At 42.1% G+C, this 12,891-nt stretch overlaps 1 long non-coding RNA gene across 1 annotated transcript in view; it reads right to left on the reverse strand.

Moving 5' to 3' along the window:
- LOC130294102 (uncharacterized) overlaps positions 1–12,650 on the reverse strand; it is a 61,079-nt gene extending 48,429 nt beyond the window's left edge. The window contains exon 1 of the long non-coding RNA XR_008848381.1: positions 11,934–12,650. This is a non-coding gene — a long non-coding RNA (uncharacterized LOC130294102). The remainder of the gene's footprint in view (positions 1–11,933) is intronic.
- Between the last annotated feature and the right edge of the window lie 241 nt (positions 12,651–12,891).

The following is a 12,891-nucleotide window of genomic DNA, read 5'->3' on the forward strand; positions in this document are numbered from 1 at the left end:
TCTTATACTCACTTCTACTATTATTCTAGGCAAAATCTGTTCAAAGGACAGTCACCAACTGTACCATCTCCTAAATAAACAATAATGAAACCTGGAAGTATGCACTCACCTGTCCCACAATGAAAAAAACTCTTACCTCTTTGACCCATACACCTTAAACTTAGATTAATCTGTAAAAATAACCTTCTTCCACTGACTAGCAGTTCAACACCTGTGCTTTTTAACCCATAATGGCCTTATCTTTTAATGTGCCAAAGATACAGGCCCACATTTACCATTGCAGTGCAAGTGAAGCATTTTTTTACACCTTTTTTTTGTGCTGATAATGTGTAGGAGCGCCAAATTTCTTAAAAGGTAAAAGAGCTTTGATAAATTTTGTGCAGGTCACATTTTATGAAATTTCTGTCTACACCTACACCAAAAAGCTACACCATGTCTGGGCTGGTGTAGTTTTAGAGACTTTTCAGTGGCTTTGCGCCTTTTTTTGCTCCTTTTTACAAAAAGGCGCAATGATAAATCCTTTCCATATCATGTCTATTGCCAAAATCAGTGGATTGCAACTCAAAATCAGTGGATTGCAACTCAAAATCAGCAGAAATGTGTAAACAAAAAGGGGCAAAAAAGGCGCAAAAAACCCTGCTTGCGCCTTTTTTGCCCCTTTTTTAGACACAAAAAACAGTCTAAAAACAATGATAAATGTGGGCCACAGTGTTCAGAGTCCGACAAATCCCTTCAAGCCACTGGTTACAGGGCAGCGTTTGTTGGGCTTTTCTTTCTCATTTCCACCAAAGCAGCGCAAATCTGATGAGCTGTTTTGCATCTGTCCTGTTTGGAACACACTCTGATAAATTTTCCACATTGTTTTGTGGTCACTCGAGGTAATGTTCAATGACATGCACTCTTGTGTGTGTATTACGTTTATCTTTTACAGAGGAATTGACCAAACTGTAGTATTGAATTTAATTCCACCCTTTCAAAATTGTGAAAAAATAAGATTGTTTCAAGCATGTGATGCTCCTTTAAACTCACCTGGGGCAATATAAAAATCACGCCTGAAAGCAGATAAGGAGAGGAGTTCACTTAGTTTTTCCATTGTGTGTCTGTGTGTGCCACACTAAGCATGGACAACAGAAAGAGGAGAAGAGAACTGTCTGAGGACTTGAGAACCAAAATTCTGGAAAAATCTCAACAATCTCAAGGTTACAAGTCCATCTCCAGAGATCTAGATTTGCCTTTGTTCACAGTGCGCAACATTATCAAGAAGTTTGCAACCCATGGCACTGTAGCTAATCTCCCTAGGCGTGGACGGAAGAGAGAAATTGATGAAAGGTGTCAACGCAGGATAGTCCGGATGGTGGATACAAGTTCCAAAGATATTCAAGCTGTCCTGCAGGCTCAGGGAGCATCAGTGTCAGCGCGAACTATCCGTCGACATTTAAATGAAATTAAACACTATGGCAGGAGACACAGGAGGACCCCACTGCTGACACAGAGACATGAAAAAGCAAGACTACATTTTGCCAAAATGTACTTGAGTAACCAAAATCCTTCTGGGAAAACATCTTGTGGACAGATGAGACCGAGATAGAGCTTTTTGGTAAAGCACATCATTCTACTGTTTACCAAAAATGGAATGAGGCCTACAAAGAAAAGAACACAGTACCTACAGTGAAATATGGTGGAGTCCAATTATGTTTTGGGGTTGTTCTGCTGCTTCTGGCACTGGAGGCCTTGAATTGTGTGCAAGGCATTAAGAAATCTGAGGATTACCAATGGATTTTGGGTCGCACTGTACAGCCCAGTGTCAGAAAGTTGGGTTTGCGTCCGAGATCTTGGGTCTTCCAGCAGGACAATAACCCCAAACATACGTCAAAAAGCCCCCAGAAATGGATGGCAACAAAGCGCTGGAGAGTTCTGAAATGGCCAGCAATGAGTCCAGATCTAAATCCCATTGAACACCTGTGGAGAGATCTTAAAATTGCTGTTGGGAAAAGGCGCCTTCCAATAAGAGAGACCTGGAACAGTTTGCAAAGGAAGAGTCCAACATTCCGGCTGAGAGGTGTAAGAAGCTTATTGATGGTTATAGGAAGCCACTAAGTCCAAAATGGTATCTCCCTCCATAATTTCGACTGAGGTTTCCATGGCTGTAGGTCTCTAACACAATTCTCCTACTCAGTTTGGGAATCCTGAGTACTAACCCCTCAATAACAATATATGATAAAGAGACAGGTGAGAAGAAAGTGCAGCATAGATTTCCCTTATAAATTTACAGGCCATTCATGCAAATAAAGATCAACCTTTATTCTTACCTAAACCCTTCTGTTCCATATAACATTTTATAAAGCACTTTCTTTATAAATCCAGCCTTATCCTATGACCATCTGTCAACTAGACACAACATATTCCGTTTCACTGATTATATATATAAACGGAGGTGGAATGCAATAAAATGTTATATGTTTCTACTAACTTTTATTGTCCCTCTCTGGCCATTTCAGAGTCTCGAATGTTGGTAACTGCACAGCGTGCTATGGCACCTATGGCCTTCTTTGGCAGCGATACGTAACATTTCTCCTCTGCTCCGAATGAAGAGTTAATTCACTGGACATAAAGTTTATCTTGTGTGTAAGTAGGAGTCCTTTCTACTCCCCAGCTGTCTGCACATGAAGGGAATGTCATGGAATGTGGTATTATTGTTGGATAATGTTACTGGAGCCTGGTCATTTCCTGGTGCAGGACCTCTGACCCTGCACACGGGTTTTACACTCCAGCTCCATGGTCCTGGCATGACTATGAAGCCTCCCAAAATTACATCCTAAACAAAAAGTTATCATTACCTCTTTAAAGAAGCTAGCGGTCTGACTTCCCTAACACTATAGCAAACTGTGTAGGGCCAGTTAGTCTAATAATTTTTTAAATAATGAATACAATAGTTTTAGCGTCATAGACATAGCAATTAAGTTGTAAGAGCTTTTTGACTTTGGACAATTCCTTTCTGTAATAAGAGCTGTATAATGAAATGCTGATCACAGGAGGCCCTGCTGTTGGAGATCCTGCAATGATCAGCTGTAATATTTAGTAGACCTCAACATTCAAGGGGTTATCCACCATAAGGTGCGTACCTGTCGGACAGTAATGGACATGCTTAGAAAGGATCCATGCTTGTCTTGAGGCTAAATTGCTGTTGTGAGATTACCATAACGCTGTGGCTATCTTTTTGTGAACTGGCTATTTTATGTTGGAGTTCCCTCCCTCCAACTACAAGTGCCATGATTCCTTGTTTGTGTCAGGTCACTTTTCTCCCTCCCACACATCAGCCACCCCACCCATTGAAACACACCTGTGTTCCCTTCCATACAATTGACCACAGTTTTCTAACCAGGGTGCCTTCAGCTGTTGCAAACCTACAATTCACCGCAGGCTGATCTCCCTCCCACCCAGTGGTCACTCCACTTATTGAAGCAGACAGGCTCCTTTGAACACCTGACTAGTGATGTAATGTCTCGGGCCGCATTGCAACCTGGGGAAACCTGAGACAACCCCTATTTTGTATGCTGTTAAAAATAAACATTGGAGCAAAAATCACAAAAGATTTGCAAGACCACCATCAAACACAGGTACAGACACTATATTGTGAACTACACTAACTTTACAGCCCCTGTGGCATAGTCAAATAAAAAAAATCCTGGAATACCCCTTTAAGGGTGAACTCACAAGTTGCAGATTTGCAAGCCTAAAGACAGACAAACGTACAGATTTTGGCAAGACTGGCAGATTTTGGCTAGACTGGCCCATCATCTCATGTATATAGGGGTGTACCACCTCTCTGGCAGATAAAAGATGGCTATGGCATTTTTTATTTCAACAACGCTTCTTAAACCGAAGGCTAGATTCACACTAATCCGCTGCAGCTTGCCACAGTGGAAAATCTGCAGCGGATTTTCATACAATTGACTTCAATGGGTCAGTGGAAAATTCGCGAATCTGCCATTATTGAGCATTTTCCGCAGATCTATTGAGTCAATAGTATGAAAATCTGCTGCAGATTTTCCACTATGGGTTGCTTAGGCTGGGTTCACACTACGATTTTGCTCTACGGTTTCGGAATACAGTTTTGTTTTCAAACCGTATTCAACAGTACCGAAAACCGTGTCCATTGACTTAACATTAAAAACCGTATTCCACATTATATATACAGTTACATCCGTTTTGAAATTCATCCTTTTTTTTGTGTTTTTCTTCTCTTACTTAAAACCGTGGACTACCACGGTTTTGTGTCCGGGTCCAAAACCGTATTCTAATCGGGTTGCAGTTTTTTTTTTAACATATCAGTCTATGAGAATCGTACATCGGTTTTCTGAATCCGGTTTTGACTTTTGCACATGTACAGATCGAGCCGAAAGCCGCAACTACCTTCTGGAACATGCTATGAAATGCCCCTCCCTTCTTCCTCAAGCCCAGAGAGCTCATTTTTCTGCAGAGTCATCAAGTGGCGCCATCTTACTACACCCCATTTGCCATTTTGGGCCTGCAAGTAAGTGTATATGCAGCATTTCCTTTCTGGTAGTGTTTAACTCAAATAAAATGGGCACAGCAAACATGGTAATATCCAAAATACACGACAAAAATCTCTAGCACAATAAAAACACACTTGCGCTCCTGTCTCTCTCCAACCTAGCAAGGCAAAGCCACATGGCAAACCCCTCCCACTTCTGTTGGAATTTCAACAGAACAAATGTAACTTTATTAAAATTTTGAAAAAAAAAATGATTAAAGGGGTATTCCAGGAAAAAAATTTTTTTTATATATGAACTGGCTCCAGAAAGTTATATATGAACTGGCTCCAGAAAATCTTAATCCTTTCAGTACTTATGAGCTTCTGAAGTTAAGGTTGTTCTTTTCTGTCTAAGTGCTCTCTGATGACACGTGTCTCGGGAAACGCCCAGTTTAGAAGAGGTTTGCTATGGGGATTTGCTTCTAAACTGGGCGTTTCCCGAGACACGTGTCATCAGAGAGCACTTAGACAGAAAAGAACAACCTTAACATCAGAAGCTCATAAGTACTGAAAGGTTTAATATTTATTAATAGAAGTCATTTACAAATCTAATAGTATAAAGGAGTTGGAGAGGCTCTTGTCTAACTACCCACCAAATAAACCCGGGCTGCCTGATTAGACACCTATACCCAAGGTGTCAGGAAGTAGTTTGTCTATAGAAATAAATATATTAGGGCTCAGGGTTTAAGACAAATGGACAGATAGTAATTAAATTTGTTTATTATTATACAGTGTGACAATATAATATAGAATATGATAAAATAAAATAAAATAGTGGCGTCTGCGTCTCACAGGGCCCTTGTGTAGGAGCAGCACCAGCTAATATTATCTAAAATATAAGTATTCCACAATGTGTTCAAAATTAAGACCACCATATAAAAGTTCATATAAAACCTCTAATAGGATTAGACTGTACAGGGAGAGAAATCTGGGTGGGAGAGTCTTCGTTCATCCACAATAATCAATTCTCTCCTCTCTCAAAAAGTTCTGCAAATTGTAACAGATTCCAGTATAGTTGTAACCAATAGCAACCATATAAGTTTTGGTTGGTAACCCATAGCAACCATTTGTATGTGTCCGGCTGCAGCAGTAGATCGCAATTGAACACCTTTGCAAATAATGTTCATACACTTGCTATTAGCAGATAATGGTCAATATATATGCTTGTGTGCAGTCACTGTTAATATGCATTCATATCTTTAGATACTTTGTATCTCACCGCTCCCAGGCACTGATGCGCTGGACTTCACGGGGGATGCTGCGATCTCCTCCAGTTGCGCTATGAAATCCCACAGTGTGTTATCACTGGGTGGCTCTCGTGGCATGAGACAGCATCACCGGAGACTCGTCCGTCTCCCACGGTAGTAATGCTGGATGACAGTGGGTTCCGGGTGGTGGTACTGCAGCGGTTCTGCAGGTGAGTATGTTGTTAAGCCGGTGGCGTCCTCGTGGCAATGAGGCGCGTATATCTCCTTTACCGGGTGCCGGGTGATTGACAGTTATGTTTCCCGGTATCGGACTGCTGGTTGCTGAGCTGGGCAAATAAACTGGTGGTCTCAATGGTTATTAGGGTGACGCTGGATGCGTTTCAGGACTGTCTCAGTCCTTTCTTCAGCAGCTAAGAATATCCATATAGTCTCATATCCAAGATAAAGAGCACATCCATAAGACATGCCATAAATGTCTGAGAAATGAGGCTCTGGGACCCACATCTATCTCAAGGTCTGCTGGCAGTGGCTGAAAAATGGAAAACTGTTAAGTTGGCTGTTGTATGCTGTTCAGGTCCCATAGATGTTAATGAAAATTGAGTAGCAATGAGAGCGACACAGTTTACTTAAATGGGCATTGTCAGATTCAAAAACTTTTATGTAGTACATCTTGGCAAAACATCAACCCTTCTAATATACTTAATAAGACAATTTTAATTTCATATATATATATATATATATATATATATATATATATACACATATAAATCATGGCTTATTAAAAAAAACAAAAAAAAAAAACACACCATTAGGGGTCCCCATATCATTCAGAACACAATCCTTACCAGCTGAAGCATCATCTTTGTCCCAGATGCAGCGCAGGCATTGACAAAGTCCAGGAAGTGAGGGCGGAACTAACACTCCTCAGTGCTCACTCCTGTCCTGTCTGTCTGTTTGTCAGACTCCTGTATGAAAACAGAGGGGGGGGGGGGGGGGGGTTACAGAGCAGCCTGCAGTGAATGAAGTGCATGTCCTACAACTTAAAGGGGTACTCCACTGCTAGGCATTTGGAACAAACGGTTACGAGCGTTGGAGCCAGCGTCGGGAGATTGTGACATCATAGTCCCGCCCCTCATGATGTCACGCCCAGCCCCCTCAATGCAAGACTTGCATTGAGGGGGTGGGGCGTGACATCATGAGTGGGTGGGCTATGATGTCACGAGCTACTGGCACCAGCTCCAGCATTCGGAACAGTTTGTTCCAAACGCTGAGCAGCGGAGTACCCCTTTAAGCACCTCTTATTTCCCTACCAATGTTTGGGTTGACAAGAAAATCCCACAAATCCACATTGAGCTGGAATCCAGAGTATTCTGAGAGACTGGGTAGTAAGGATTTGATGTCTGACAACACCACAGTAATTGTCAGACAGTGTATCCTCAGGAAGCAGGTTGTCAGATGTAACAAACTGGACTGTCCCTGGGCTTTCAGTAGAAAAGGGGAAAAGCAGCTTAGAGCAGTCACGCCTGTCCATATCTCTAGCTCTAGATTTTACTAAAAATAAACTTTAGGTGGAGAACCTAATAAAACAGAGTTGACCTTGATGCACTGCTGTCTACTCAATGACAGAATTCAGGATTGTCCTGTGATTAAGATATCATTGCTACATTTCATAGAAACCAAAATAACTACACAGGATAGACTGCAGATACTTGGTGTGGTGGATCCACCGCTACAAATTCAGGTGTGGATTATGTTAAAGAGGAAGATTTTGCTGAGGATCTGCATTAAACCATATAGATTTATAGCAGATTTTTATTTCCTATTGAAAACAATGGGGAAAATCCACAACATGTCTGACAACACCGCTGCCCTACAGACGAATGTGCCATCATGAATTGGAATGGAAGTCATGAATGCTCCTTAGAGACAAAGCCAGGATACGTGTATCACAGCTATAGTGGTTACTGGAGCCTATGACTTCTAATGGCCAGAGACAAAGATTTTAGTCCACCCCTTGCCCCACCAGAAGTAATTTTATACACATACATGGGATATTTTTAAAGTGAATCTTTATTTTTATTTTTTTTTGGTCACATCGAATCTTTATTTTTTTTTATCACGACTTCATAATAATAGATGAGCTCAGTCAGGGCTAAAAATAAAAACCAAAGAAATATGTACTGACAGTGTCTGGTCCTTCTGCTCAGTACTTCTTGGTGCCAGTCTTCACACAAGGAGGTGCACGCTCAACTAGTCTCTGGCCGCAGTGGTTTTCCGCCTCAGCCAGTGATTGGCTGAACAGACAAGACTGACACCAGGAAGACCAGGAAGTACTGAGCAGTGGGACCAGGCGCCATCACAATGGAGGGTAAGGTGAGTACACTTTATTTATTAATCCCTGCATATTATAGTTGGAATTGCACTCACCAAGTAGGGTTGCGCTAAGAGCACAACACCTCAGATAGCATCAAATATTATGCTGGTAGCCTTGGATCTGCAGCCGTGGCTCCTCCGGTGTTAGTGGTGCTAGTCTGGTAGGAAGATATTCATATGAAGTGGAAAAATTCGAGCTTCTAGGCGCTGATCCAATAAGTTAGAAATAGTAAGGACACACGGTTATTGTCCTAAAATAAGGTTTATTTGCACTGTAGCAACGCGTTTCTGGTCCGTAACGGACCCTTCGTCAGGCATATGAGTGAACACATCCCCAGAAAACACCATTAATGGAGGGGTTATCCTAATCACTAAAATACAATTATAAATTGCTCCATGTAACGGAGCTGGATGTGGATCCTCTAACCGGTGTGGCTGATGACTCGGACCGTATCGGGGAGCGGAGTCTAAGGTGCCGCTGGTCTCCACCAGAGCCCGCGGTGTCACGGCTCGACCACACAGGTAGCTGGGCTAGGCGAGGTACCGAAGGATAAGGCAGTAGCGTAGTCAAACGTAGCAGAAGGTCAAGGCAGGCGGCAAAGTTGCGAAGTCTAATAACGTAGCGTGAAGGTCTGGATACACGGGTTCCGCTTAATCTCAGGCTAGGGGCACTGAAGATCCGGCAGGGAAGTGTGGGAGATGCATGGACTTTATAGACTGGTGTCAGGTGCACACAATAATTATGGGCGTACTGGCCCTTAAATTTTTTTAGCTCCGCCGCACGTGCGCCCTAAGGGTCGGGGACGCGCGCGCCAGAGCTGAGACACAGCGGAGGCAGCAGGGGAGAGAGGTGAGTTATGGGCTAGGATTCGCATGCGGGCGCGTCCCGCAATGCGAATCTCAGCCCCGCCGGCAGCCCAAGACAAGGGAACAATGTGCTCGCGGCCGGTGCATGCGGCCGGAGCGCAGAGCGTGACACTCCATATGTAAAAAAATATATATCTATAAATAAACCCTAATATACTTATCAGCCTTGCTGGTTACCAGGGCCACCTGACGCTTCCTGCTATCATGACAAAGTGATCATATGGCTGCTACAGGCAAGTGGTCTCAGAAGGAATAGCTCCATAACTATAACAGATTTTTTTTCTTTTTGAAAGTTTGTTAAATTTTTCGTCACTTGACCCGACAAAGCGTTGAATTTTAGGATCAATGCCACTTACATCTGACTTGCGACTTCCTTCAGTAATCCTCCCTACAACCAGGTACAAGCTATGTATTACCCCTCTTCTCATAAAAGCAGCACGGCACCGCTTACACAGCATGATGCTCCTTTTATTAGCTCCTTAAAGTGAATTTTAGTTGGAACCATAAATAATGCTGAACCTCACATGAGATGTCCACCCTCATACCCACAGTATGTACTATACACAAGAACCCCTTATACAAGCATCCAATACCACACATGTGTAGGATGTCACCCCTTATACCAGCAGCTTGTCCAACCCTCTTAGATGTCTTCCCTCATATACAGCCCGTGCTACATATACACTAGATGGACAACAGGATTGGGATATCTTCATATTAGGGTGCATGCACACCACGTTTTTGCAATACAGTTCCCGTATCAGGTTTTTGATGAAAAACGGATTCCTCCAAACCGAAATAAACTGTATCAAAATGTGTGTACAAATTTTAACCCATTTACGGATACGTTTTTAACTTTTCACTCCATTTTGAATAAAGTTTCACTTCTTTGATTGAAATTCCAAGAAAAAAGAACTATGCAAAGTCAAAAACCGTATGATGCAAACCGGATGGAGCTGTACGCACATTCTGTTCTGTACGGTTCCCATTGACTCCCATGTTAAAAAAAAAAAAAACGTATGCGGTTTAATACAGTTTTTCACCCAGACCAAAAAATGTGGTAGACTACAGTTTTGGGTACGGGTAAAAAAAACGGACAAAACCGTATAAGAAGCAAAACGGACTAAACCGGATGATTGTGTTTGACATATGGTTTACAATGTTAAGTCAATGCATACAGTTCTCTATACAGTTCCATACGGTTTTTAACTTGAAACCATATATGGGAACTGTATAGCAAAAGCATGCACCCTTACACCGATTGGAGCTTTTGGGACATTCCATTCTAAATCCAAAGCCTGTGTTTCCTAACCAGTGTGCCTCCAGCTGCCTCCAAACTGCAACTCCCAGCATGCCCGGACAGCCTTTGTTTCTTCATCCTAAAAGTGTTTAAAGGGGTACACAGGAAGTTCTTTTCTTTTTGAATTTCCTTTCTGTCTGACCACAGTGCTCTCTGCTGGCACCTCTGTCCATTTTAGGAAGTGTCCAGAGCAGGAGAGGTTTTCTATGGGGATTTGATCCTACGTTGGACAGTTCCTAAAATGGTCAGAGGTGTGAGCAGAGAGCATTGTGGTCAGACAGAAAGGCAATTCAAAAAGAAAAGAACTTCCTGTGGACCATATAGCAGCTAATAAGTACTGGAAGGACTAACATTTTTAAATAAAAGTAATTTACAAATCTGTTTAACTATCTGGCACAATTGGTTAAAAAAGAATTTAAAAAAAAATGCAGTAAGCCAGGTAACAGTCTTCTGGCATTCGTCAAACCCAGAATCATCAGAAGAGTGATTCATTACTCCACAGAACATGTTTCCACTGCTCCTGTGGCTTTATATCACTCTGGGCAACATTTGGCATCTTGGCAAAACAATAGTTTTTCAAATATACTGCTTTAAGAAAATGTCAAATTTTATTAAACAAAACTGCCCTTGAAAATCCCACCACTAGGGGTCCCCATACCTCCTGGGACACTGATGAGTCCCACAGCAGCATGAGTGTGTCCAAGGGTCATGGACACAAGATGGATGATTGACTGGAAGAGGAACACATCCTGCAACAACACTTCTGTAAGGCTTGGTTCACATCACGTTTTTGCCATACTGTTTTCAATCCGTTTTTGTAAAGAAAACCGTATGGCAAAAAATAACGGATGGAACAGTATGGGAAAAAGTAAACCGTATGCGTTTTTAAACCGTATACTGTTTTTAAAAGTGCATACAGTTCCGTCCGTTTTTATTTTTTTAAAAACCATACGTTTTAGAAAAAAATTTTTGGGGGAAGGACTTTAGGATGCAAATGCGCATGTGCAAAGTAAAAACCGTATACAGTTTCCGGTATGGAACCGTACACTTGTGCGCTTCCCATTGACGTCCATGTTAAAAAAAACATATGTGGTTGCAGTACGGTTTTTAAACCGGAGACAAACCATGGTCAACTACGGTTTTGAGTATGGGAGAAAACCGTATTGCAAGCAAACCGTACGCAATCGGATGCATACGGTTTTCAATTATTTGTTTATGTATACGGTTTTCAATACGGTTCCATACATTTTCAATAATGAAAACGTATACGGGAAACGTACTTGAAAAACGTGGTGAGAACCCACCCTAACAAAGAGTTTTACCAATCATGTGCCTCCAGCTGTTGCAAAACTACAACTACAAGCACGCCTGGACAGTCAAAGGATGTCTAGGCATGCTGGGAGTTGTAGTTTTGCAAAAGCTGTAGGCACACAGCTGAAGGCAACACAGCTGCAAAAAAAAAAAAGTTATCCAAACATTGTACCTCCAGCTATTCCAAAACTACTAAAGTCCCAGCATTACAGGACTGCCTAAGGATGAAATATGAACAGAAAATGTTTGCATAAAATCTACTGAACTTTTAGCACTAAACCTTTGCACTAATTTAGAAAGATGTAAGTTATACACTCACCATATTGTCTTTGGTGGTAGAGTACAGGCAATCTCCAATAATCATTGTGTGTGTGTGTGCAGCATAAATCCAGAGATGAAAGGGTTACAGAGCAGGGCTGCCGAGCTCGCTCCTGAGAGCATTCAGACAGCAGAGGGAGGGAGGAGTCATCACAGTGCAGGCAAGAGAAGGACACACCCCCTCCCTTTGGGAAGATGGAAAAGACATTGAGCAGCTGTAATATGCTATTTTTTTGTGTAGTATCAGTGATAGATACATAAAAATTATATGTTCATGATCAGGATGAGGCACTGAGTAACATAACAGTTTATTTTTTTTGTGGGATCTGACAGGTACGCTGCAAACTAGTCCCTGACCTAAACAATAATTTAAATCACCCCCTTTTCCTATTTTTCATATACCATATACATGCCACCCCTCAGACCCTGTACTACACATATATAACATGTCACCCATCACACCCTGTACTACACATATATAACATGTCACCCCTCACACCCTGTACTACACATATATAACATGTCACCCATCACACCCTGTACTACACATATATAACATGTCACCCATCACACCCTGTACTACACATATGTAACATGTCACCCATCACACCCTGTACTACACATATATAACATGTCACCCCCCACACCCGCAGTCTGTACTACACATATATAACATGTCACCCCTCACACCCGCAGTCTGTACTACACATATATAACATGTCACCCCTCACACCCGCAGTCTGTACTACACATATATAACATGTCACCCCTCACACCCGCAGTCTGTACTACACATATATAACATGTCACCCCTCACACCCGCAGTCTGTACTACACATATATAACATGTCACCCCTCACACCCGCAGTCTGTACTACACATATATAACATGTCATCCCTCACACCCGCAGTCTGTACTACACATATATAACATGTCATCCCTCACACCCGCAGTCTGT

Source organism: Hyla sarda, chromosome 10 (assembly GCF_029499605.1).
Source record: "Hyla sarda isolate aHylSar1 chromosome 10, aHylSar1.hap1, whole genome shotgun sequence".
Lineage (NCBI taxonomy): Eukaryota > Metazoa > Chordata > Amphibia > Anura > Hylidae > Hyla > Hyla sarda.